Below are 26,261 nucleotides of genomic sequence, written 5' to 3' on the forward strand. Positions count from 1 at the left end.
AGCTGGTAATAGGTCGGTGCAAGGTCCACGAAATACGGCGAATGCTGAAGAACCTCCCATTCGAGCTCTTGGAGTGCGGCAAGATGGAGCCTGGCGTTGTCTTGAAGGAGTATAGAATGATCATGTCGATCAGGTAGGCTGGGCAATGTAGAGCTCCTTGTTGGCCGCGCAATTCTTTTTGATCATTTCCCAGTGCACCAAGCTCTCTCAGTCCCACCAAACACGTAGTATGATCTCTTTTGGATGGAGATCCGGCTTGGCTCTCGGCTTTGCCACCCACTACTTTCTTTGTTTCATATTCTGATGTAAAGGCATCACTTCTCATCTCTCGTGATGATTTGATACAAAAACCGCTGTTTATGACCGCGTGTTGCTCGATGGCGGGCGAGAAGCTGAGAAACAATTTGAAGGCGATTTTCTTTGTTTTTTTCATTGAGCTCGTAGGGCACGCAGGTTTCCAAGTTTTCGGTAAATCCCATTGAATGAAGGTTATTGAGAATCATTTTATGATCGGAGTTCATTTTTTCCGCTAGTTCAGGACTGGTTTAGCGTCCGTTCTCCTTCAAAAGAGATTTGAAACGTGCTTCATCGAATTCAGATGGCCTTCCGCTGCTGGACGGGTCATCGACGTCAAAGTTGCCATTTTTAAGCTTTGCAAACCCTTTCCGTGTTGTACACTCGTCCATGACAGCTTCTCCATACACGTTGCAAATGTTCCGGTCTGCTTCGGGAGCTTTGAAAGCTTTTTGACCTCGATGAAGAGCAAAGAAGAGCGTCCTTTTTGCCTCCTGTGTATCCCATTTCTAAGCCTCAAAAGTAATAGAAAATTAAATAACTCAAAAGTACAATTAACATGGGTTTGTAGAGCAGAAAGAGTTTTATCGAATGAATACTTATTTTTTGAAAAAAAGCAAACAAATCGTTGTAAAATAACATAAAATATAAAAGCGGTTCGAATGTATTCCCTAACCCAATAGTTTCCCACCTGTGCAGGCTTCAAAGTAATCTGATACTTCCCTTCCTGCGCAAACTCTTCTTCCCGATTTACCAGCTTATTTAAATTTTTATTTAAGCTTAATTGATATTTTGATAAATCTTTTCCTTTGCTAAATTTTCTTTCAGTTTTTTTGCAGTTGTCTTCCGGACAGACATTTTTATTACACTGATGAGTTTTTGAAGAATTATCACTTCTCCTCTAATTACCAGCTTATTCAAATTTTTGTTTAGGTTTAATTGATATTTTGACACATCTTTTTCTTTAAGCGTTACTTTTGGTGGCAGATTTATATTTTTCATTTCATTCAGTGCCATTTTCTTCTTTTTTTATTAGGAAGTTTTTCCTTCATTATTTAGTACGTCATCTCTAGGGGTCCATTTGCCGATATCTGCTTTGAAAGTGGTTGTGTGCATGTCTTCGATCTCTAGTTATGTACTTCAAATTCTAACATTTAAGTTGCCCATAACAACTGCAATTTCCTATAGATTTTCCTTGAACAATGTCTTCATTATCTATGCTTCTTCATGCCAAGCCAATATACAAGGGTATACAAGCAATTTCGAGGAATCTTATCACATCTATGCCGTTTTCAGTTTTAAAACTACAGCTAGGCACTATAAAAGCTTAATCATCGTACACTTACACATTTAATTCGATACTAAAAGTATTTGGGTTTTAATCAACTCAAAATATTAAAATAATTTTTAAAAATTCATAGATATTAATCTGATAATATAGCTGTGAAAATTCATATGAATCCATATTGGCCGTGAAATACGCATGCAATTTCACAGCTCAAGAGGTGGAAAGGCTCCCAACATTTTTTCAACGTTGTTTAAATTGCATTTGCTATTTAAAATTTCGTGACAAGTGGTAGTTCGGCGAATTTAAAATTGTGTACAAATCAAAATTCAGCAAAAATCTGAAAAATCTGTCTAAAAAGTAAAATTGCTTATTACTTATTTATTTATTTATTAAATTTCTTTGCTTTAATGAACGATGAATGCGTATACATACTAGGAGCGGGATTATTTTCGAATAATATTCGAATAAACATTATTCGAATAAAACGAATAATACTATTCGTTTCAAATAATTCGAATAGTTCATTATTCGAATACCTTACTATTCGAATACCTTACTATTCGAATACCTCACTATTCGAATACCTTACAATAAAAAGTAGGTAATATTTTCATTTAATATAAGCCTTTGCGTGGTTTTTGAATTTGCATACATAGGTACATGCACTTGTACAGAAACCGATTAGTAGTCCGCTAGTCTACCAAAAATAGTAAGGTATTCGAATAGTAAGGCATTCGAATAGTGAGGTATTCGAATAGTGAGGTATTCGAATAGCATTATTCGAATAAACGAATAAAAAATTCGAATAAATATTATTCGAATTACGAATACCTCTCGAATAAAAGATTTTATTATTCGAATAATTTTTATTCGAATAGTCCCACCACTAATACATACAAAGCAAATACCCGCAATTCTAATAAGAGTAAGAGGGTGAATGGGAGGAAGCCTAAATCAACAATGCTCTCATTTCGGCAGCTTCTTCTAATAATGAAATTTGTTTTTGATGTGAAACTTCTTTACGCGCGTCAGAGTATAATTTCAAAGCCGCGACACATGAGCTAGCGTTACGAAAAACCGTCACGAAATGTATAAGCCTAAGCATTCAACCTATTCTATTTCTCCGCTTTGTGCGGTGCTTCATAGTCTCCCCACTCTGTTGTCGAACAATTGCCACTCGGCGGTGCTTCGTAGTCTTCCCACTCTGTAGATACGTATTAGAGAGTATATGACTATGTCATATGGTGACATCCGTATACACGCGCATGCGCGTGGTATTACAGGGGCGAGGAGACGCAGACGCCTAGACACGTAGAAAACGACGCGGATTTGTGTAGTGTTCATTAAAATTATTATTAAATAATATTCAATATTTAAATATATATTTAGTGAAAGTTAATTTAAAATTTGCAAATTAATTTCCAGTTAGAACAGGTATGTATTGATAAATTTTTATAAATATAAAGGGTGATGTTTTAGCTATTATCTTTTTAAACAGTTGGTTTAAACAACTGACGCACGTTTCGAGTTTTGTTTCACTGTCAAACATTTTCAGTTTGGTCTATAATTTAACCATATATCGTCTTACAAACGAACAACGCTTGCAAATCATTGAATTTTATTAAAAAAATGCGTGATCTGTTAAGAAAATTTATCGCGCGCTTCTTCCATTTTATGGTCAGTTTAATCGACCCACTGAAGCGGCTATTCGAGCTATTGTGACTAAATTTAGAACCAAATTTACATTATTGGACATCAAACCACCAACACGCTTACGTAGAGTGCGAACTGAAGAAAATATCGCAGCTGTATCGGCGAGTGTTAATGAGGACCATCAATTATCGATTCGTCGCCGTTCGCAGCAATTGGGCCTCTGTTACTCAACAACGTGGATTGTGTGAGAGAAGTCTTTCAAAATACAGCTGGTGCAAGAATTGAAGCCGAACGACCTACCGCAACGCAGAATTTTTGGTGAATGGGCTCATGGAAAGTTGGCCGAAGATCCACTTTTTTATCGAAAAATTGTGTTCAGCGACGAAGCTCATTTTTGGATCTATGGGTACGTAAATAAGCAGAATTGTCGATTTTGGAGTGAAGATCAGCCAGAAGAATTGCAAGAGCTACCAATGTATCCAGAAAAGGTCATAGTTTGGTGCGGTTTATGGGCTGGAGGTATCATTGGACCGTATTTCTTCAAAGATCCTGCGAATCGTAACGTAACTGTGAATGGTGAGCGCTACTGTGAAATGATATCCAACTTTTTGTTGCCCAAAATGCAAGAGCTTGACTTGCATGACATTTGGTTTCAGCTAGACGGTGCCACATGCCACAGAGCATGCGTTGCAATGGACTTGTTGAGAGGCGAGTTCGGTGAACATTTTATTTCACGTTCGGGACCTGTGAATTGGCCACCCAGATCATGCGATATAACGCCTTTAGATTATTTTTTGTGGGACTATGTTAAAGCTCATGTCTATTCAGACAATCCTGCTTCAGTTAACGCATTGGAAGCCAACATTAAAACATTTATATGTGGGATACTGGCCGAAACATGGGAAAGAGTATGCCAAAATTGGACTAAGCGGATGGACCATTTGAAGCGCAGTCGCGCTCAACATTTGCATGAAATAATATTCAAACATTAAATTATATGGAATGTACTATCGATTTAAATAAAAATTTAATGCATTTTTCTTAATTTTACGTGTGTTTTTGTGAAAAACTTCCTTATAGATCTTAGAAAATCACCCTTTACTATGTCAAATTTAGTATTTATACGAAGAAATTAAATATCAGTATATTGTGATTATGAAAGATCTACCTTACACAGTTCACAGGTACTGTTGAGGAAAAACTGCTGTGCTTTACTTAACCCGATTTGACATCACTAATTTGAGTTTTTTCTAGTAACGGTCGCCCCTCGGCAGGTAAAGGCAAACCTCCGAGTGTATTTCTGCCATGAAAAAGCTCCTCATAAAAATATCTGCCGTTCGGTCGGCTTGAAACTGTAGGTCCCTCTATTTGTGGAAAAACATCAAGACGCACGCCACAAATAGGAGGAGGAGCTCGGCCAAACATCCAAAAAGGGTGTACGCGCCAATTATAAAGGGTGGTTAAATTTCAAAGGCCGATGTTGAATGTGAACCACAACTAAAGGTCAACGACACCGTGGCCGTCGATAAGCCAGCAACAATTCAAGAGCTGAAGGATGAGATAATTCGGCACATTAACGGCATAGAACCTCTATTATGCCTCTGCGCCATCGAAAATTTGGACCATCGGATGGAGGTATGGCGCCGAGGACGCGGCGGCCATTTGACCGATATTTTGTTCCATACGTAATTGAGCCATACCAATATTATCATAATAAGGAGAAATGACAATAATTTCCTAAAAAAAATGTATATTATTTAAAATCAACACCGGCCCTTGAAACTTAACCACCCTTTATATATATTTATATATATTGTATATATAGGGTGGGCCATGTAAAATTTGCTGTTTGAATCGGCTATAAAAAAAAAATTAATCAATATTTTTTCTAATTTTTTTTTTTTGAAGATTGAACATTGTCATTTATGAATGGAAAATAATATCGTTCAAATGACTGCCACGACTGGCTTTATAGTAGGCCATTCGATCAACCCAATTTTTAAGCACATTTTCGATTGTTTGGGCTCCAATTTCATGAATGGCAACTTTGATTTCGTGTTTTAAAGCATCAATCGTCTCTGGATGGTTCGCATAGCATTTGTCCTTAACGGCTCCCCACAAAAAATAGTCCAACGGGCTTAAATCACAGCTCCGAAGTGGCCAATTGATATCGAAACTGCGATAGATGTCGTATTTTCTCGCTATATCGACACAATCGAGTCAAGAACAAACCGATTGTATCCGCTGCTGCTATTGCACCATCAATACAAATGTACAGGCTATTGAAGCACCGACTAATGTACAAATTTCAGAAATAAATTAATAATAATATTATCCAATATTATTGTATGTAGTTTTATAAAAAATCATTTCAATCCTCATTAAAATGTTTAAATTCAATCCAGAAGTTAAGAAGTTTCACTTCAAATATGCGCACATAGTGCGGTTGGCCTTTTTAATTTAAAATTTTGCTGTTTTAATTCTTTTCATTTTGATTTGTTTACTTTTGACAATTGCTGTTTCATGCATAATTTCACGGCTGTGGGCAGCGCACTTTTGCTAGTAAAAAATATGAAGCTGTTGCTGAAAAAAAATAAAATAAATAAAATGGGAGTGCGTGAATTGTAAAAGTTGAAACAATGTTGGCAAAATTTATGAGTGCAAACCTTATCCCATATTTTTCGCTGGTTCAATCAATTGAATTGTGCTAAAATTAAGATGTTGAGTTTTCAAATTTGTTTATAATTTTAGTCCGCCACATTTTTGCAATGATTTCACAAAACGATTTCTGTTGAAAAACTCTTTAATCATTTCAATACTTTACAACTTTCCCGAATGACTTTCACAGCACATTAATGACGCCACATTGCAAATAATTGTAAACTTTTCGTTGCCAAAATAATAGCACAACTAAGCAAATGAAATTGGCGTATGAGCACATATACATACACTTGCACCTTAAAAGCTATTAAACATTCTGCATAAAAGCGAATGACGTCAGTCCGTGATGCACTTTTGTGCGCAAAGCAGTTTTGTGTATTCCATTTGGTGTGCCTGTGTGTGTGCGTGTTTGAACGCGAAAGCATTGTTGTATATACATACATATGCATGTGAGTGTGTGCACGTGTGGGTGCGAATGAAGAATTATGTTTGCTATATAACACAACCCCAAAGTCATAAATAAATTCACTTATGTGGATAATAAATAATGCAATTTATCTTTAGTTTACGGAGATAAAGAATAATTAAAATTTATGTAAGATTATGAAATTGTAATTGTGCAATTTTTACCGTTTATGCAGTAAGCGTAATTACCAGAGATTTATGAAAGTATATCTCTTTCGCCATGTGAACGGAAATCAATTTTAGTGAATATTTTTTGCAATAAAAAGTAAAGCATACACAAAAGCGATATTCGAATGCATTCAATTTTATAATTAGAAAGAAAAAAAACTACCAAGCTTCTTGGCTTTCCAGCTTTCTTTGAGTTTCGACTACCGCCTCCGAATTTTAGTAGTTTAGTTTTTATTCATTTATTTCCCATTGCAAGAGCTGACTGATATTAAGCGAAAATAAAAGTTCATGCAAACACGAAAAAACACAACTTGAGAAATTTTTAAAAAATACCATGCTTAAATATTTTTATTTCAAATAGCAAAATATTTGTTTTCGGCCCATTTATTTTTGTATGTATGCCTGTTTATTTCGGAATATATTTATTTTGTACTAAATTAACTATTTCTTCAAAATATATAGATGTGCACTACACTATTTTCCTTTTTATGCATTTCAAAGTTTGAAGCTTTGACAGCCTTAAAACATTGGACGAAAATTTAAAATTGAAGGAAATATAAATATTTATGAATCTGACTTTTCTTTGGCGTCAATGTATGACTCAAAAAATAGAAATTTGCCACAATGCCCTTGATGGAAATTTTAATGCTTCGATTACCAGTATTTCTTCATTAAGAAGTTTCTATTTTTCTAGAAAAAAAAATGTTCCCACAAAATTTCCCTTAAGGGAAATTTTTTTTTCAGCAAAAGTAGATACTGACACATTTTATTTAAAGGTAAAAATGAAATTCAATTAAGTTTATTTAAAAAATAACGCATTTTTTCCTGCAAAAGTATACAACTACATAGTATATTATACATATTTGTAGTAGAAAAGAGAATGTTTTCTTTAATAAATATGCAAAATGTCCTGCGATGATTAGCTTGTGTATGGATTAACATCACATCCTAATTTTGTGTTGCTAATTGTCATTTTGAATACATTTGTTTTTAAATAAATAGCAATAATTTGTATGTATTAAAAAACGTAAAATAAGCACGGATGGGGTACAATTTAAGTGTAACTTTTATATTTGCTATTTTCTATACTTCTTGTTGTTAGGCGGGTTGGGCATAATTGCGTTAAATAATTAATGAAATAAGCGTGAATGAAAACACTGAAAAATCATGGTAATGAAAGCCTAAAAAATTAGTGATGGTGGAATTTAGTGGTAGTGCAAAATGCCCCATCCCGGTTTTGTAAATATTAGTTGTATTATTATTATTCAAACGTTTAAAAAACATCAAATATTTACAATTAATTGCTCTCCCATATAAATAAACTTCTATTCTTTATTGACACAAATATTCGCCTTAATATGATCAGTTACTTATTTGTTGGACTTATTTAATGTAGACGCATACAACCCAACGCAATATAAAATACATATTGACAAATTAATATTTACTTGTATTTTTCCATAGTTTCTCTTTGCTTAGCAGCTTTGACCCGAATTTCAATTTTTCAACTTGAATCTCCAACGCAATTTTGGTAACAAATTTTGTTTTTTTGATTAGTTGCTATCTTTTTGCAAGTGCATTTGTATGCCTGTATGCATGCTAATGTAGGCGTTTTTATTTGACAAACCCTAATTTAGAATTTTTCTACAGTTATGTAAATAAAACAAAATTACTTTTAAATTCATTCAGCCACTGAGCAATTCACGTGGAAAAGTTTCCCCATAGCTATATGGCAATTTTATTTGCATACTCTTGTGAAATTATCCCTTTCGCACGTTCCTATGACCTTTTGTTACTTTGCTACTCCTATGATGCTATAAAAAGTAGCTAAGTGGTAGTTAGGCTGGCTAAGCATTTGGTCCTTTTCACAGTTTATTTTTATATTTTCTTCAATGATTATTTTCTTTGCAATACTTTTTATACCTTCAAACTACAGTCTAATTTTAGTCAAATGAAAACTTATTCCAATTATCCTTCATATTTACATTTATTTGCAACTTCGTTCTTTCAGAACTCGAAATGGAAAGTAAAGGGAAAAAGTACTTAATTGGGGAGCCAGATAATTTATGATGTAAGAGTTGGTCTGATGACGCAAATTACTTATTAACTTCCCCACCTGGCACACAGAAAAGTAGTAACTCTGCGTACAGCCTAGGTTATATACTGTGGGCAAAAAGTAAGGTGAATTTATTTGTCAAACTTCGCGGGATTAAAATTTCGCTCTAGTTATTTTTTCATGAGTTGGCAGCACTGTTAATAACATCTGGACTAACTTTCATGTGAATCTCATTATCAGTAATATATTTACGTTTGTGTTTACCAAACGACCAAGAGTGAATTTTTCGATTTTTACAATGCCTGATTTGATTGAGCAGAGAAGTGCCATCAAATTTTGTTTGCGGAATGAAATTTCGGCTGCGGAAACGTTTAGCATGTTGTAGAAGGCATTTGGTGATTCGACCATTTCGCAGAAAAATGTTTATAAGTGGTACAAAGACTTCAAAGAGGGTCGAGAACGTGTTGATGACTTGGAGCGCTCCGGCCGATCATCGATGTCAACAGATGACAAACACGTCAATAAAGTGAAGGAGTTAGTGCTCCAAAATCATCGGTTGACTGTTAAAGACCTTACTGATATGATCGGAATATCAGAAGGATCTGTGAAAACCATTTTGAAAGACCATTTGGGCCTACGAAAAGTCAAATCTCGTTTGGTACCGAAAACCCTCAATTTCTTGGAAAAAAGTCGTCGCGTTGATGTGTGTGAAACAATGCTTTCAGACTATCAGGACAAGCTCAAATGCATCATTACGTGAGACGAGACTTGGATTTATGCTTACCACCCTGAAAAAACCGACCAGTCAAGCGAATATCGTGCTAAAGGCGAGGCCAGACCGAAAAGAGCACGTCAAAGTCGTTCAAAAATAAAGGACATGATGACAGTTTTTTTCGATTTTCGTGGTGTGGTGCACTATGAATTCCTTCCATCTGGCCAAACTGTTAATAAGGAATATTATTTGAGCGTTATGCGTCGTTTACGTGAAGCAATTCGTCTAAAAAGACCAGAATTATGGGCCAACAACTCTTGGTTTTTGCATCACAATAATGCACCGTCTCACACTGCACTCGTTCTTCGTGACCATTTCGTCAAAAGTTCCACGCATATCGTTCCGCAACCACCGTATTCGCCTGATTTGGCTCCGTGTGACTTCTGGCTATTCCCAAAACTCAAGAGACCACTCCGGGGAACGCGTTTCGAGTCGATTGAGCAGATAAAAGCTGAATCGAAGAAGGTGCTGATGGCTATACCGGAAATGGACTATTTGGCATGTTTCGGGGATTGGAAAAATAGTTGGCATAAGTGTATTTCATAGAGAGGGGATTATTTTGAAGGGGATGAAATTGATTTACAAGAATAAATAAAGATTTTTCATTTTACAACCAAATTCATCTTACCTTTTGCCCACAGTATAAATGAGGAATTATACGCCTTATATACAGTAAGCGTCGATATAAAGTATACACCACATATTGACAAGTTTTTACTATATACTATATTTATTTACTTTGCGATTTCAATTATTTTTGTTTTATAAAAAATTAGTTGATAGTACAACAAGAACCATATAGAGCAAAGTTTGGAACTTAGTGTAAAAACTAATATACAATAGGTGCAAGCCTTGCACAAAGAACCAGTTTCGAAAGCATGAAAATAAAGTTCATTTTTTATGTTTTAATTTTTTTATATATGTACATCTTATATATAAAATAAAGTCAACTTTTTGTGTGTGTTCGCTAACCGGCCGTGTCTTTGCACCGAATTAAACCAAACTTACACACATTGTTAAGAAGGTATTGAAGATGGTTTCCGTATAGTTTGGATACCTATTGGTGGATAGGGTTCGAGATATTGGTCAAAACGTGGACCCGGGTAACCTTTGGATGTGTATGTACAATATGGGTATCAAGTGGAATGTTGATGAATGCTTTAGTTCAGAGTATTTTTCATGCCGCTCCGTGACTAGGGTCTCGAGATAGAGACCAAAACGTGGACCCGGGTAACCCTAGAATGTGTTTGTACAATATGGATATCAAATTGAAGCTGTTGGTGAATGCTTTAGTACAGAGTATTTTTCATGCCACTCCGTGACTGGGGTCTCGAAATATTTGCCAAAACGTGGACCCGCCGTGTCTTTGCCCAGCGAAGCGGCGGGGTTTGCTAGTAAATGAATAAATTGTTTCAAGACAACAGAAATGGCGTCTTTATCTTGGGCTTTACGCCACAATCATTTCTTCATCCTAAGAGAAATTTTCTTCTTTCTTCATATTTCCACGAGCGTGGTTATACAATACATCAGTATTTCTTCATCTTTCAGTCCTTGGCGGCAAATTCTATTTTTTTAATATTTCATAAACTAGAATTCCAAAATGAGTTATTTGTATTTAAACGTATGTAGTTGATAGTGAATTTAGATATTCCGCTTAAAGTAAAAATTTCCCATAAAATTACCCTGATGGGTAATTTACTTTTTTTTCGTAAAAATTATAACCACAATAGTCTTGCTTATTTGTGGGCTTAAAAATCGAACAAAATGTTGAAAGTGACAAACATTTTTTCTAAATATTTTTTTTTCAGGAAAAGTTGAAATGGGGAAAATCGTGTATTTTTTTTAGCAGTAAAATGAAATTTTTCAGGGAAATGCAAGATATGTTTATAATACATATAAAGGGTATATTTTAAGAGCTTGAGGAAATTGAAATGATAATAGAAAGCAAAAATATTACATGACTGCATTTTTTTCTTGTAATCTGGCATTTATTTTTTGAATCTGACATCCGGCATTTGTTCTCGGCGGTTACGAGTTCCATGGGCCATTCGATCAGTCCAATTTTTTACTACTTTTTTCAATAAATCTGAATAATAAATCTAACTGAGTCCATTCAGCAAAAATGCTACGCAAACGATGACTATTTGGCTTCAATTCTTGCAGGAGCTGTTTTTTATAGGTACGTAAACCAAGAGCCTTACGTATAATTTTCCATGTAGGCGAAGGACAAAGGTCAGCCAGTGGAGAACGTCGACGAATCAACAGTTCGGCATCCCCTTCAACACTTCGCTCTATGAACTTCACAAACCGATATATTAATGGTTTTTTTTTTCTCAAAGTCAATTTACACAATTTGAAAGCGTTGATCTGGCGTTAAACGATTCATGATGACTTGCCAAACTTAAACGCACAGAATTCTCAACACAGTTTGCCATTCTCAGCTGTCAAATCATAGTTATAGCTATCGAGAGTTCTCATGCAGCTAAAACAACCCCCGATATATACATATGTTTAAATAAACATTTTTTTGTTTGTTGATTGGCCGAGCTCCTCATTCGATTGCAAATGCAGGGACTTAAAATTTTATGCTGCCTCCAAATAGCAGATGGTTTTTCAAGAGGAGATTTTTCATGGCAAAAATACAATAGAAGGTTTACCATTGCCCGCTGAGTAGCGACAGCTCTTAGAAAAAAATGTTCTATCATTTGGTGTTTCATGCACGGAGATTCGAACCTACGCACTCCCGAATGATAGACACGCATAAACCCATTCGGTGACGGCGGTCCCCGCATGTTTTGCCTATGAAATTTTTTTCCGAATTATTCTATATTGGAAATTTAAAATTTTCCTTTGACATAAAACTGAAACTTTGCTTATTTTCTAAATTTTACCTTGAGGAAGAAACTTTTTCTTTAAAATTCATTTTAAGAATACAATTTTTGCGCAGAGCTTTAAAGATCTGCCTTAGACAGGCCGTAAAATGTAATAGTATGTACACTTAAGGTAACTTCTATTTTATGGCAACTAATAAACTGCATTTCTAATTTTACCAAATATATATTTAACTGCGGAATAGGAAAACTTGTTGTACGTTAGTGTAAAGTCAAGTGCAGAGCAATCGCAAGCAATGGCGTTTGAATTCATTTTTCATGCACTCAAAATTTTCCATATACCCAACTATTACCTCGCAAATTGAAAAATTTTAAAATCTAATCTCAAAAATATCCTGACAACGTTATTTAGCCGACACGAGGGTGAAAGGAAGGGGAGAGCATGAAAATGAAAATAAAAGATTCCGAGCAAATATTTGCGATGTGGTCTCAAGAGCAGCGAAAGGATTAAAGATGCCAAAGGAGAGGAATATAGCGAGCAGAATAAATAAAGAAACAGCAATAAAAATATATAGAACAAACCAGAAAGTAAAAAGAGGACCGCAGCATACAAGCAAGATGGGAAGGAAGCATGTCGAAGGTTGGGTGGAAGGTAAGCACTACATAAGGCAGACGGTAAGGCAGTCAGGAGGGCAGCCAACTAGTCAGGCATTTTGGTATGCAATTTGCATAAGGAAAGCTATGCGAGATGGCTTATGCAGCAGTAAGACAGACATGCTTGGTACAAAATAACAAAGAAGCTAAACCAAACAATGATGCCCGGTAAGTTGCAAGGACGTAAATACCAAAATGAAATAGAAAATGGCAGATTAAGGTTGGTAACATTTTTAAGTTTAGTGATTTAGAATGCAGCGCAAGCAAGATGAAAGTATGTAAAAACAATAGGAAAAGAACGTGAAGGGAAAAAGGATGGTGTAAGAGGGATATGAGAAAGCTCTTTCCACATACCCTTCAACCAGAGACCAGTGACTGTAATTTGGAAATTATAAAAAAATATGGTATTTATTTATTTATAATTTATGTATATAACAAAAAAAAAATTATTGTATAAATACATAAACGCAGCACTCGTTCCGCTTCTGGTTTTCAGTAAAATCGGTAGCTGCATGACAATTAGTTAGTAGCCACTAACTACCGGCCACTGCTGTTTTTTTCTGCATGAAAAGGAATGGCTTTATTTTTATAAATGTTGGCAAGAACTACCATATTGAAGCATCTGCACCGATTTCCTGTAAGTTTTTTTTCATATTTTTTAATAGAGTCGATAGCTGGGGGCTGAGAAACCAGTGTCGTGACTTAACTCACCCTCATAGCAGAGATGATTGGCATGCTTTGCTAGCACCAAAAAATGCATTCATCAGTAAACGCAACAACGCTTAATAGCAGGCGTTCCGTTGGTGATCTCTGCCAGAGTAAAGTATCTGGGACTTATCTTTGACATAGGCCAGACTTAAGCTACTTATATTCTAGTGTTCTTAAAAACTTTGAGTTCATCACCATGATGCTGAACCAGCCCATTCGGCTACGGCGACCGCCATTAGATTAGGATGTTTTTTATTTGGATACCTTGTATAAAACGTGTGGAGTATGTTTAAAAAAATTGTATACACTTTGCATTCAATTTATTCAGTTTCTCAAACTCAAATCTATCATACGAATCCACATTACGATTCAATTGATTGATTCGTTTGTTTCCATTAAGTAAGAGAGGCACTCTTCACGCAATTGCTTTAGCTTGGATCTCGTTGATGGCAAGATTGAGTATCCAGGTGTTCTAGAAAGAAGACAATTTAATGGTCCTTGCAGGAATTTTCGTCGTTTTAAGATGTCTCGCATTGGTCATTATATCAATGGTTTTCCAATAATAGGTGTTATTTAAATATATAAAAGGCTATCGAGAAATGATTAACAATTTTTTTGTGGCCGGAATTGGATGGTATTGATGTCGACAACGTTCATTTTAAACAAGACGGCACTACGTGCCACAAAAGTAACGAAACCATTGATCTTTTACAGGAAAAGTTTCCGGACCGTGTTATCTCTCGAAGGGGTAATCACAATTGGCCACCGAGATCTTCTGATTGAGCACCTTGTTACTTTTTTCTTTGGGGCCACGTGAAGGAGAAGGTCTATGCCAACAATCCAGGGTCGATTCAAAACCTCAAGGATGGAATTCGTGAGGCTATCGAGGACATAGAGCAGCCACTTTGCAATTCGGTTATGGAAAATTTCATGAAAAGGATATTGTCCTGTAAGCTTGGTCGTGGTGGTCATTTGCCTGATGTTATTTTCCATAATTAACGGCTTACCTTCCTCTTTATGATGAAATAAACATCCGAAAAATAACATTTTCCTTTGAATATCAAAATAACACCTATTATTGGCAAAACCTTCAGTACCAATAAGTCACTCGTTAGAACGTTTTCTTAATTTAGTTATCTCTCAAATGTTTTTTAGTTTTGCATATTTAATTCGTTAAAATTCAATTTCAACTTGCACATATTTTTAGCAATTCAATCGTTTCTTTTGTTGACAATCTAATGGTGCTACATTTTTAAGATTAAAAAATAAGATTAAAATATTGTAAAATATTTGTATGAAAGTTATGAATTAATCTCTTAAATGCCTGTTATGAATTTTTGATAGACATTACTAAATAAGTAAATAATTAAATAAAAAATTGAAGTAAATAAAATAAATAAACAAATAAATTCAGTGTACGGAACTTCATTCTATCTGTGTGCAGCTGTGTACATCAAAACCAGACCACAAGCTTAGTGCTTCCTCCTTTTTCACTTTCCACCTAAGAACTTTTTTACGTAAAAATTGTAAAACTTAATGAAATTCTATTCAAGCTTTCGTAAAATATTAACATTTCTCCAAACAAAAAATTCCCATAAAAATTCCCTTATGAGAAATTTAGATTGTATGGTGAAATCGCAGAAAAAATTCGTTAATCCGTAAAAATAAATGACTTTTTCAAGGTAGAAACTTTCTTGTGAAATTTCCCTTTTGGGAAATTTTTATAAAGTATGGTATTTTTAACCGCCCGCATAAAGTGAGACACTTTGCATTTGTTCTTAAATTTTTTTCGCACTGGAAACATGCAGTAACACTTGCAATCAGGAAGTTTAATAAGCAAATCTTCAATTTTTGAATTCATATACATACATATGATATATACCTACACCTTTTAAGCACGCGCCTATCATATATTTTCAAACGATACTCATTTTTATCTCCTCAAATGTAATGCCGTTTTACATTATTTTCACACAAGAAGCATACCAAACAAATCCCAATAATTCACTGTAAATAATCGTTCTCGTTTTTCCAATGCACTGTTTTTTATTTTTTTTTTGTTTTCTGAACCAGGACGCTATTTTTTTGGCTTTACACATATCCCTCTAGTTTCACACATGACAGCCGCTCGTATGCTTTCCAAACACCTACTCTTTATCATCAACTCAAACCATTGCGCAGCTAAATGTATGCTCAGCGCACATAATAAATTAACTGGCTTATATACGAGATCCTTGGCATGTACCTTCAAAGTGTACGCTTATGTGCGTGGATGACGCTTACTGTTCCTTATGGAGTGCGTGTATGTGTTTTCTGTTCCTTATGGCGTGTGCTTGTGTGTTGTTTCTTATAACATACTTCGTACACACTTTTGGCCTCAACCGCTGTAATCCTTCTTCAAACATTGTCGTCCAGCTGGTCAGCTCGTCTACGTTGATGGTCACGTACAACACATACAACCATTGTCCTGCTTATCCATACATATTCGTACACGTACATGCACATACAGATGTAGTCATGTGACATAGCTGCCTACTGCCTCGGTTACTATTTATCTCTGGTGTTATACGTATATTTGTTGTTGTACACGCTACTGTTTCTAGGCTTTGTTATTGGTACTGTCTGGCTGTTGGGTAGCTGTATTAGTACAAGCACAATGATGCCAACTCTCGAATGACATGTCACTGAAGTGTCATTACAACATTACGCTAATTTATTTCGTTAAGCAGCCGGAGGATATGTAATTGGGTGAGCATAGATATGTATGTATGTGTGCGTGAAGAACGTACTCAGTTTGGAGTTGTGTGTTGTATGTGTTTCTTTCATGGGCGACGTAGGCAACTACGTCGAGGCTCTGGTTTTTATTGTCCACGCAACAAGTTTCCCTAGGCCTACACAAAAATATTGGTTTTAGTTTTCCATAATCAGAGCAAATTGCTAACAAAATTTTAGTTAATTGAAAATTATTGTGCTCATGACAGCGGAGTGGTTTCCACTTCTCGGCATACTTGTTTGACATTTCATACGATTGATGGCCATTGAATCACAACGCCCGTTTGTTCTTGCTTTAAAATACTCCTGAAAAGGGTAAAACATAGTTTACTTTGTAAGTTAAGGTTTTGAAAATTTTCCAATTAAAAAAAGTAAACATTTGGTTCATTTCAATAAGATAACATTGCAGTACGCTTTATGCATGTGCAGATATACTCGTACAAGTAGATCATTCATATGGAACCTTGTGCCTGCGTATATGAAAACTCTTCTCCTCCATTGGATTAAGTAGCACTTATTTGGAAACTAGGTAATTTTCTTAGCTAAATTTTAGATTCTTTTGCAATCATAAGCTGTTTTTGCTACTCTACGGCAACGGAGCTTTTTCCATCGTCCAACGTTTGAATTGCCTCAAAAAATTAACTTTTTCTCATGAAAGCCGAAAGTCATCAAAAAATTCAATTAAGATAAGCATTAAAAGGAAAAAACACAGCAGAAAAATATATCTACAACAATGATGTACATTTGTGTATGTGTGCGAGTGTAGTAAACTCAATTAAGCTGGCAATGTTGTCAGTCATTTACTAAATTATTACAAAATAAAATTTCCTTTTTGCTGCATGATTAAATTGTAAAATAGTTGATTGTATGTAAGTTTATATACATTAGGGTGCGTGGTGAGTGATTAAAAATCATGTGCGATACCATTCGGAATTCACAGAGAGAACGTTGGTTCGAATCTCGGTGAAACACCAAAATGAAGAAAAAACATTTTTCTAAAAGCGGTCGCCCCTCGGCAGTCAATGGCAAACCTCCGAGGGTATTTCTGCCATGAAAATGCTCCTCATAAAAAAATACTGCCGTTCGGAGTCGACTTGAAACTGTGACAGACAGCAAATTGAAGCCAATGTCATAACAAAGTCCATAGTTTGGAGATGTAGGCCGATATATGTGTAGCTATAGAAGAAATACATGAAATGGCTTACATATATTTACAATAGGAAAATATAAATTTCATTTACTTTGAATTAAAAACATTTATTATTTTTAAGTTAAAAGTATTCCCTGACCTCACTTTACTTCAAAATGAAGTTTTATGTGTTAAATTACAGAAGTAAAAAAATTCCCCAAAAATTTCCCTTTTGGGAAAATTATTTTTTTATTTATTCATTTTATTGATTCAAAGGAGACCAGAATATCTCCTCTTCTCTTCTTAATTGGCGCTATAACCGCTTACGCGATTTTGGCCGAGTTTAACAAAGCGCGCCAGTCGTTTCTTTCTCGTGCTAACCGGCGCCAGTTGGACACACCAAGTGAAGCCAAGTCCTTCTCCACCTGATCTTTCCAACGCAGAGGAGGCCGCCCTCTTCCTCTGTTACCACCAGCTGGTACCGCATCGAATACTTTCAAAACCGGAGCGTTTGTATCCATTCGGACGACATGACCCAGCCAACGTAGCCGCTGGATCTTTATTCGCTGCGCTATGTCGATGTCGTCGTAAAGCTTATACAGCTCATCGTTCCATCGTCTGCGATATTCGCCGTTGCCAACGTGCAAAGGTCCAAAAATCTTACGCAGAATCTTTCTCTCGAACACTCCAAGCGTCGCTTCATCGGATGTTGTTATCGTCCAAGCTTCTGCGCCATACGTTAGGACGGGCATGATGAGAGTCTTGTAGAGTGTTAGTTTTGTTCGTCGAGAGAGGAGTTTACTACTCAATTGCCTACTTAGTCCAAAGTAACACTTGTTGGCAAGAGAGATTCTACGTTGGATTTCAAGGCTGACATTGTTATCGGTGTTAATGCTGGTTCCTAAATAGACGAAGTCTTTTACAACCTCGAAATTATAACTGTCTACAGTGACGTGGGTGCCGATACGCGAGTGCGCCGACTGTTTGTTTGAAGACAGGAGGTACTTCGTTTTGTCCTCGTTCACCACCAGACCCATTCGCTTTGCCTCTTTATCCAGTTTGGAGAAGGCAGCACTAACAGCGCGGTTGTTAAGGCCTATGATGTCAATATCATCGGCATACGCCAGAAATTGTACGCTCTTATAAAAAATTGTGCCTGAGCGATTAAGTTCTGCGGCTCGTACGATGCTCTCCAACATCAGGTTAAAGAAGTCACGCGACAGCGAGTCACCCTGTCTGAAACCTCGTTTGGTATCAAACGGCTCGGAGAGGTCCTTCCCAATTCTGACGGCGCTGCTGGTGTTGAGCAACGTCATCTTACATAGCCGTATTAGTTTTGCGGGGATACCAAATTCAGACATCGCGGCATACAGGTAACTCCTTTCCGTACTGTCGAATGCAGCTTTGAAGTCGACGAAAAGATGGTGTGTGTCGATTCTCCTTTCATGGGTCTTTTCCAAGATTTGGCGTATTGAGAATATTTGGTCGATGGTAGACTTTCCAGGTCTGAAGCCACACTGATAAGGTCCAATCAGTTGGGTGACGGTGGGCTTCAGCCTTTCACACAATACGCTCGCTAGAACCTTATAGGCGATATTTAGAAAACTAATCCCGCGGTAATTGGCACAAATTGCAGGATCGCCCTTCTTATGGATTGGGCAGAGCACACTTAAATTCCAATCGGCAGGCATGCTTTCATCCGACCATTTGTAATTTAGAAAACAATTTTTTAGAGCTTAGAGCCATCATATGTTTTTGCAAGTTCCAGCTAGTCTATAGAAAGCTTTCTTGAATCACACTACTTCAACATGAAATTTCATGTGCAAAGTTACAAATGTAAAAGATTTCCCAAAAAATATCCCGTTTGGGAGTTTTCGTTTCAATTAAAAGTATACTACTCTGTTAAAAGTATAGAGTATATAGTATCATGTGTGAAATAACAAAAGTAAAAAATTTCCCAAAAAATTTCCCTATTGCGACATTTCGTTTTAATAGAAAGTACACAAAAATATACAGATTTTTGTGTCTTTGAACATAGTTGTATTTGCCTATTGCATAAAATTAGTATATTTCATTACTACTTACGAGAACATTGTTTATATGGTCACTACGTTCTAAGCATCAATAAGTCAAGTGTGGAAATTTCGGTTATTGGTATTCTCTTCATTGCAAAATGAAAGAGCAGAATTGTGCCAAAATAATAAAACTACGCCCGTAGAATTTTTGATAAAAATAAATTTAAATTTGAAGTCCTTCAAGCAACTTTAAGATTTCATTTAAAATTGCGCAGGCATAGCGCTTTCACAATAGAATTATTATTTAGCGAGATGTATCAATATTTTTTGAATGTTTATTGTTTATCTAATATGGACATAAAGTCCAAGAACACGAGAATTCTGGCACACTACCGCTTGTCGCTCTGTTAAGTTAATGCAGGCTACAAAGTTCTTCTCCATGCTTTTCGCATCATCATATTTTGCTATTTGCACATATTAAGAACACTTAAAAGATAAGCAGGGATAAGGGGATAAGGGCGGGATCTGAGCCCTCTCTATCGCGAGCACAATATGACAAATGAATTGTGAGCAAAGCAAAACAAATGAAAATACAATTCGAAAATGGTAAGAATATTTTTGTGTAGTAGATGGAACAGCAAATTAGGGGTAGAATAGCAAAATCAAAAATCTTTTCGATGCAAAGCCCAAAGGTCGTTATTACAAAAACAAAACAAATTTAGATACAAAATTTCCTTTTTGGGAAATTTTTTTTTTCCTTGTTTTGTAAAAGAATGTTATGAAAAGTATAAGAAAGATGTAAGAATTAACTAAATCTACCGCTTAAAAAAATTTCCTAACATTGGTTTTTCTCGGTGCAAAGGCCACAGCAGAAGTTCGTTCTGAACAGAATATCAATTTTTAAATCACGTTATTACCAAAAATATTGTAATTAAAAAAAATTTCCCTTTTGGGAAATTTTTATTTTTTCTTGTATTGGAAGATAATGTTATGAAAATTGTAAGAAATTTGTAAAAAGTAATTAAATTTGCGGCTTAAGAAAATTTCCCTCCATTGCATTTTTTTAATGAAAAAAAGTTTTGATATAAAAAGAGAGATTAGTAAGAAATTCCCGAAATACAATGTTCTTTAGATATAAAACCACGCAAAACAAAGCGGATTTTTTTTAACTAGCTGCACATAGCTTTCCAACCAATTATACTCGCATTTTTCTACGTTGCTGTCCATCCGTTCGCAATTGTTTGACGTGCATCGCTGGGCGCAGAACTGATTTTCGAATACTAATCATCATTAAATTGCAGTTTATTACTAGTCGGAAGCAGTGTTTTATTGCTTTCACACATTGTTCGCTTTGTCATTGTTGCACTTCAATTTTGAAAAGACACCAGCCCTTTGGTATTAGGCAGATTTGTTAAGACGAACATACCGCCAAAAGCACTATGGAAAGTAAAGCAATTTATGAATGTTAGCTTGTCTGCAAGGGACACACATGTAAATATGTAAATCGATGTGTACATACCTATGTATTTTTCCTCGCTGCGCCAGGAACTCGAAATTCAAAGCCAATTAACCTTGAATATTCTTACAAAACTTAAACTTTGCTACACTCAAATATTATAAAACACGATAGTTCGTTTAAGTTAAGTAGGTGAATGGGATTATATGTGTATTTAATATCAGCTTTGGCAATGACTTTGTTTTTATCTGTTTAGGCTCAAGCGAGACACAAAATACGAAAAGTTGAAGAGGAAAATTAAATATTTATAGTTACTCAGCGCTTATGTTTTTCGCATAATACCAAATCAAAAATAAATTTTTCCCAAAAAAAAATTACCCTCTTTGGGAAATTTTATTTGCATTTTAACTAATGCTTAGTTTGCTATGTTTGTAAATATTTTGCATTTTACTGAGTCGACCACAAGAAAAAAAACAGTCATGCCTCGATAAATCAAAATTTCTCTTTCTGAAAAATAAAAACTTAATTATTTGCTACAAATCTGCCACTAATTAACAAAAATATATGCAGAACAAGTTTTTATAGCAATATAAATATTCTTCTCCTGTATTTTGGAAACAAATTAAATTTATTCGTAAAGAAACATTTCTTATAATTTATTGAAATATTTTACTATATGCTGAAATAAACAAATTTGCCACAAGGGAATTTTTCACTTCTCTTACACAAAACCCTAATAAAATGGAGATCCCTTTTATATGTATACAAAAATGAAAAATGTCCCACTAGGGATATTTTTTTTCTTTAAGAAATACTCAACAACGTAGAAATGCTATTTACACTAGCAATATAGTCTTTCAGTTAAATAGAAAAAAATTTTCCTTGTGGGAAATTTTATTTACTTTAAAGAAATATTACCGAATACATAAAGTTCGAATATTAATTCCGTGAGAAAACTTCCCTCCAACGAAATTCCTTCCCTGCCCATATAATCATCGTATACGACACGATAACGCACAACTTTGCGCGGTTGGTTATTTCTTCTCTGCCTATGTTCTCTAATTTATTATTTAATTTTGATTGGTTTCAACTTTGAACCAGCTAAGAAACCCCACTGACTACAAAAAGGAAAGGGAAAAAATTAATTTGAAAGGGAATAAGAAGAAAAGTTAATGCTGAACAAACTTTGCAAACTCGGCGTCAAGTGGCTTCTGGCTTTTTCCATAGCGGCCAGTGTAAGTGTAAATGAAAATGAAGTTTTCAAGGCAAGTGAGTGCCAAATTATGCTAATTTTAAGTAGCGCGCAGGTTATGTTTCTCTTCTTCTTAAGTTCATCACCGCTGCTTTGTCTCGGCAACGGTGTTGGCAGTTTGTTGTTTTTGGCACAAAAGTCAGTTGAAAGTATCTTTTATGCTTTGATGTTAGCTGTTTGTTTGAAAATTTATAATTATGTTCGCATTCGTAATTAATTTAAGTATTTATGCTTACTTTGCACGTAACTGGAATTTTGGACGAGTAGATGAAAGTTCGTTGTAAATAGAGAGGGCGAGCCAATAGCAAATGGGTATGTAGATCAAAAATCTTACTTTAATGATAATTAGTAGCACACAAAAGAAATCTGAATGAATAACAGCCATCACCGAGCAGGTAAACTTGCGTAAAATTTGCTTAACATATTTTGGGAACGAGAATAAGTAAGTTTTTAGAAAATTTCTTATTGAGTGCAGATGAAATCGCAAATCTATTGATCAAAAACAGAAAGCTAGCTTCATTAACAAACAAGCACAAAACTGGCAATTAAATTATACCTTGCGGTATACTAAATACTTTTTTGACAACTTAGTGCTGGGAAATATGAGCCGCTGGTCCAGTTTCTGATCAAACAAAGTAAAAGCACTAGGCTGAGTTGAGTGATAATACTCAATATCTAGTATTCAGGTTGAATGTCCTTATATTATGAACCCGAAAGCTAAATAAACAACAAATGAAAGTCTTATAATTAAAGCAATACAAATATTCAAGGCTGTGCTGCTATGAAATTTGAGCTTTAAAATAAAAACAATAATCCCAATAGGGAAATTGCATAACGTAAAGTTGTCAGAAGTTCCTTTGCAGATAAGAAGTTTTTCATGGATTTATATAATTAATGTTTTGCAAAAATAAAATATTCCCATAAAGTGAATTTTTCTTTAGTGGAGAAATTTCGTGTTCTATGTATTTGTAATTCTAAAAAGGGTGCTTTGATTAAATAAAAAGAAAATTTCCCAAGCGGGAAATTTTAGTATAAGAAAGAAAATTTATTTTTCTCTAAAAAAAAGTGTTATCATAAAGCATAGTGTTCATATAAGTCCTTGTTTAAGAATTTCACTAAGGGGAAATATTTGTTTTTATAAATTCACCCATTTGTATACATCTATAGAAGATTGCCAACCTCATTCTAAAGTATGATATTATATTCACGAACAAAAAACTAAAATTTCCCTAAGTCAATTTGCTTTAAAAGGTCCTCAATATATAAGACAGTTTTCGCATAAATGATTTTTAATTTATGTTATTTAATATTTTAAGGGAAAGCCGTTCAAACTTTAGCGTTTCATAAAAACTGTTCAGACTTTAGCAATTTAGTATTTCTATTTCTATGTACTTGTAATTTCAAAAAAGTGTTGGGATTTAATAAAAAGAAAATTTCCCAAATGGAAAATTTTAGTATAAGACAGAAAACTTATTTTTGTCTTAAAAAAAGTATTATCATAAAGCATAGCACACATCTAAGTCGTTGTATAGGAATTTCCCTAAAGGAAAATTTTTGTTTTTAGCTATTTATAAAGTAAGGCAGTATATCCACAAAGAAAAAATTAAATTTCCCAAAGTTAATCTTTTTCCTCATATTGGAAAAAAAATCGCAGAATGCCTTCAATTTATGTTGTTTGATTATTTAAGCTAAAACCGTTAAAACTTAAGGGGTTAGGGGTAGTCAGAGGCCCGAAAAAATGATGATTTTCACGAATTTTTTTTTGCTACTTAATTAATTTATTTAACAAAAGTAAAAACATAGCATAAAAACATCATGTTTTAACTTGACTTCACCAAAATTTCAAAAAAAAAAAAATTAATAATTGCAAAAGTTATCGCGGTTTGTGTGAAGCCCGTTTCTCCAGAAGTCCCTTGCGGTGAACATCACAAGTCCTTGCAGATTCATCTAAAACCAATCGGACAAGAAAAATTAGTTTTATTAATAGATAATCTTGTGCCTGATCGAAGCTTTTTTTTTGTTTCAAAATGAACAAAATGGCGGCCTCAGAAAATTTTTTCCAGATTTTAGAAAAAAAAAACCAACAGTTAATTGTTAAAAAAAAATCGAAATTTTTGAAAAAAAAAATCCTTCGATCAGGCACAAGTTTTTTATGTTTTTCAAAAGCTGTATAAATTTTATTGAAATCTACGTAGCGGTTTTTAAGTTACAGTGTTCACCAGTTTGAAAAACATAGTTTTGAGAAAAACGCATTTAAAGTTTTGCTATCGGCTCCGGAGCGGCCGAGCGCCCTTTGTTAATTGTTGAATAACTTGAAAAGTGTTTGTCGGATTCACTTCAAATTTTTACACAATATTTTTAAAACATTATACTTTAAGAAAATGCAAAAAAAAAATCGATTTTTTGAAAATTCTGACTACCCCTAACCCCTTAAGCGTTTAAAAACTTAATTTATTTAGTGGTATTCTATTTAACAATTTTTTCAAAGAATAAACAAAATTTTTGTTTACAAATAAATAAAAAAAACTTCTGTGGTGTGCGTCTTGATGTTGATGTTCACAAATGGAGGGTTGTTACAGTTTTAAGCCAACTCCAAACGGGAAATATTTTTCATAAGGATCTTTGTCAAGGCAGAAATACACTCGAATTGCCTGCCGAGGAGCAACCGCTTTTAGAAAAAACTTTTTCAATTATTTGATGTTCATGCATGGATGTTCGAACCTACGCAATCCCGAAAAGTAATCAACTAGTAGTAATCAGCTAGTAGTAGTAAGTAATTATAAATTTAATAAATTTTTACTTACATTTAAGAAAATTTAAATTCTAAAACGGGATATCTGACGACTTGACAATTTGCATACGAACCTTCCTGAAACACAAATTTATTATGCCTTTAACAACTTACAGTTTCATGACACGAAAGTTTTACATTTACACAAATTCTTTTAAGAATCAGTAAAATTAAATTTGATGTTTTCTTACAACATTTCTTACAAAATCGTCTACTTGAATTTTGGTGTTCAGTAAGCAAATCCTGCCTTCTCACTCTTATGGCTCAGTCTTTCACAAACATTTCAATGTCATTACTCAGTTAACATCTATGCGCTAACTCTTCCTATAGTGATTGATTCTTCATTTTTTGCTTGCAGCCTCAAGCCATAACCATCGCCAGTAATATCTAATAACTGTGATTCCTCATAGCCGCGCTGAAAAATATGCAGAGTGAAGAAAAGTGTTTGTGCGAATGGAATCGTGCAGAGGATTAGTTATAAGTCTAGCGCTTGATGTGCTGCTATGCCATTTATGTGGGGTATACATGGCCACTAGCGAGTTAGATAGGCAGATAAATGGATAGGCACGGTCGGGGCGACGCAATATGCGGCTAAAAGTGTATGTGGGTGCATATTTGAGCTTGTGAAGCCTGTAAGGAAAATGAAAGGCACTTAATTAGATTGCGAAGCCATGGTGATGAGTTGTTGTGTTGGTTGTTAAACGAGTGGTGATGAGATATGAACAAACAAGCACAAGGCAGAAAGCCAGTCGGTGCTAAGAGGGGGTAGGGAGATATAGGAAGAGTGTAGGAGGGGACTAGAAAAGCAGTACGCTTACAGAGGGTGAATGCCAGAGAGGGTAGTGAAGAGCAACAACGCAGTGTTGCGGTACCTAAGGGCTTCGTGGAGCGACTTTGTGCTCGGTGTGTTCGATAAGCGGTTTGTCACGTCACAATACTACAATATATCATATGCATGCGTGAATAACAAAAACAGCAACAACTACAATAATAACGGCGAGAGAAACATGACAGCAGCACGACAGCATCAACAAAGCTACATGACACCGACGCGAAGCTACACATAAACCTATTGCAGCTAGTGAAGAGTAGGTTGGTATGTGTGTAGAAACGCTGAATACGTTGACGAGTTTGCATATACAAATGCCACATATGCATGGACTCGAATTTGCGTGTATGGCTATGCTTGTTTCAAGCATCAAAATTCAATTGCGTTTATTAATTGTGAATTGAGTAGCGTTTGCATGCAGTTGACGGCAAGGACTTACGAAGGCTAAACGTGATTCATAGGTTATG

At 35.0% G+C, this 26,261-nt stretch overlaps 1 protein-coding gene across 1 annotated transcript in view; it reads left to right on the top strand.

Moving 5' to 3' along the window:
- The first annotated feature begins 12,256 nt into the window (after window positions 1-12,256).
- Window positions 12,257-26,261, top strand: part of LOC129239016 (high affinity cGMP-specific 3',5'-cyclic phosphodiesterase 9A) — a 204,972-nt gene continuing 190,967 nt past the window's right edge. Inside the window, exons 1-3 of the mRNA XM_054874280.1 lie at window positions 12,257-12,360; window positions 12,434-13,010; window positions 13,081-13,246. The gene's annotated coding sequence lies outside the window, so the exon portion shown is untranslated. The remainder of the gene's footprint in view (window positions 12,361-12,433; window positions 13,011-13,080; window positions 13,247-26,261) is intronic.

Source organism: Anastrepha obliqua, chromosome 2 (genome assembly GCF_027943255.1).
Source record: "Anastrepha obliqua isolate idAnaObli1 chromosome 2, idAnaObli1_1.0, whole genome shotgun sequence".
Taxonomy (NCBI): Eukaryota; Metazoa; Arthropoda; class Insecta; order Diptera; family Tephritidae; genus Anastrepha; species Anastrepha obliqua.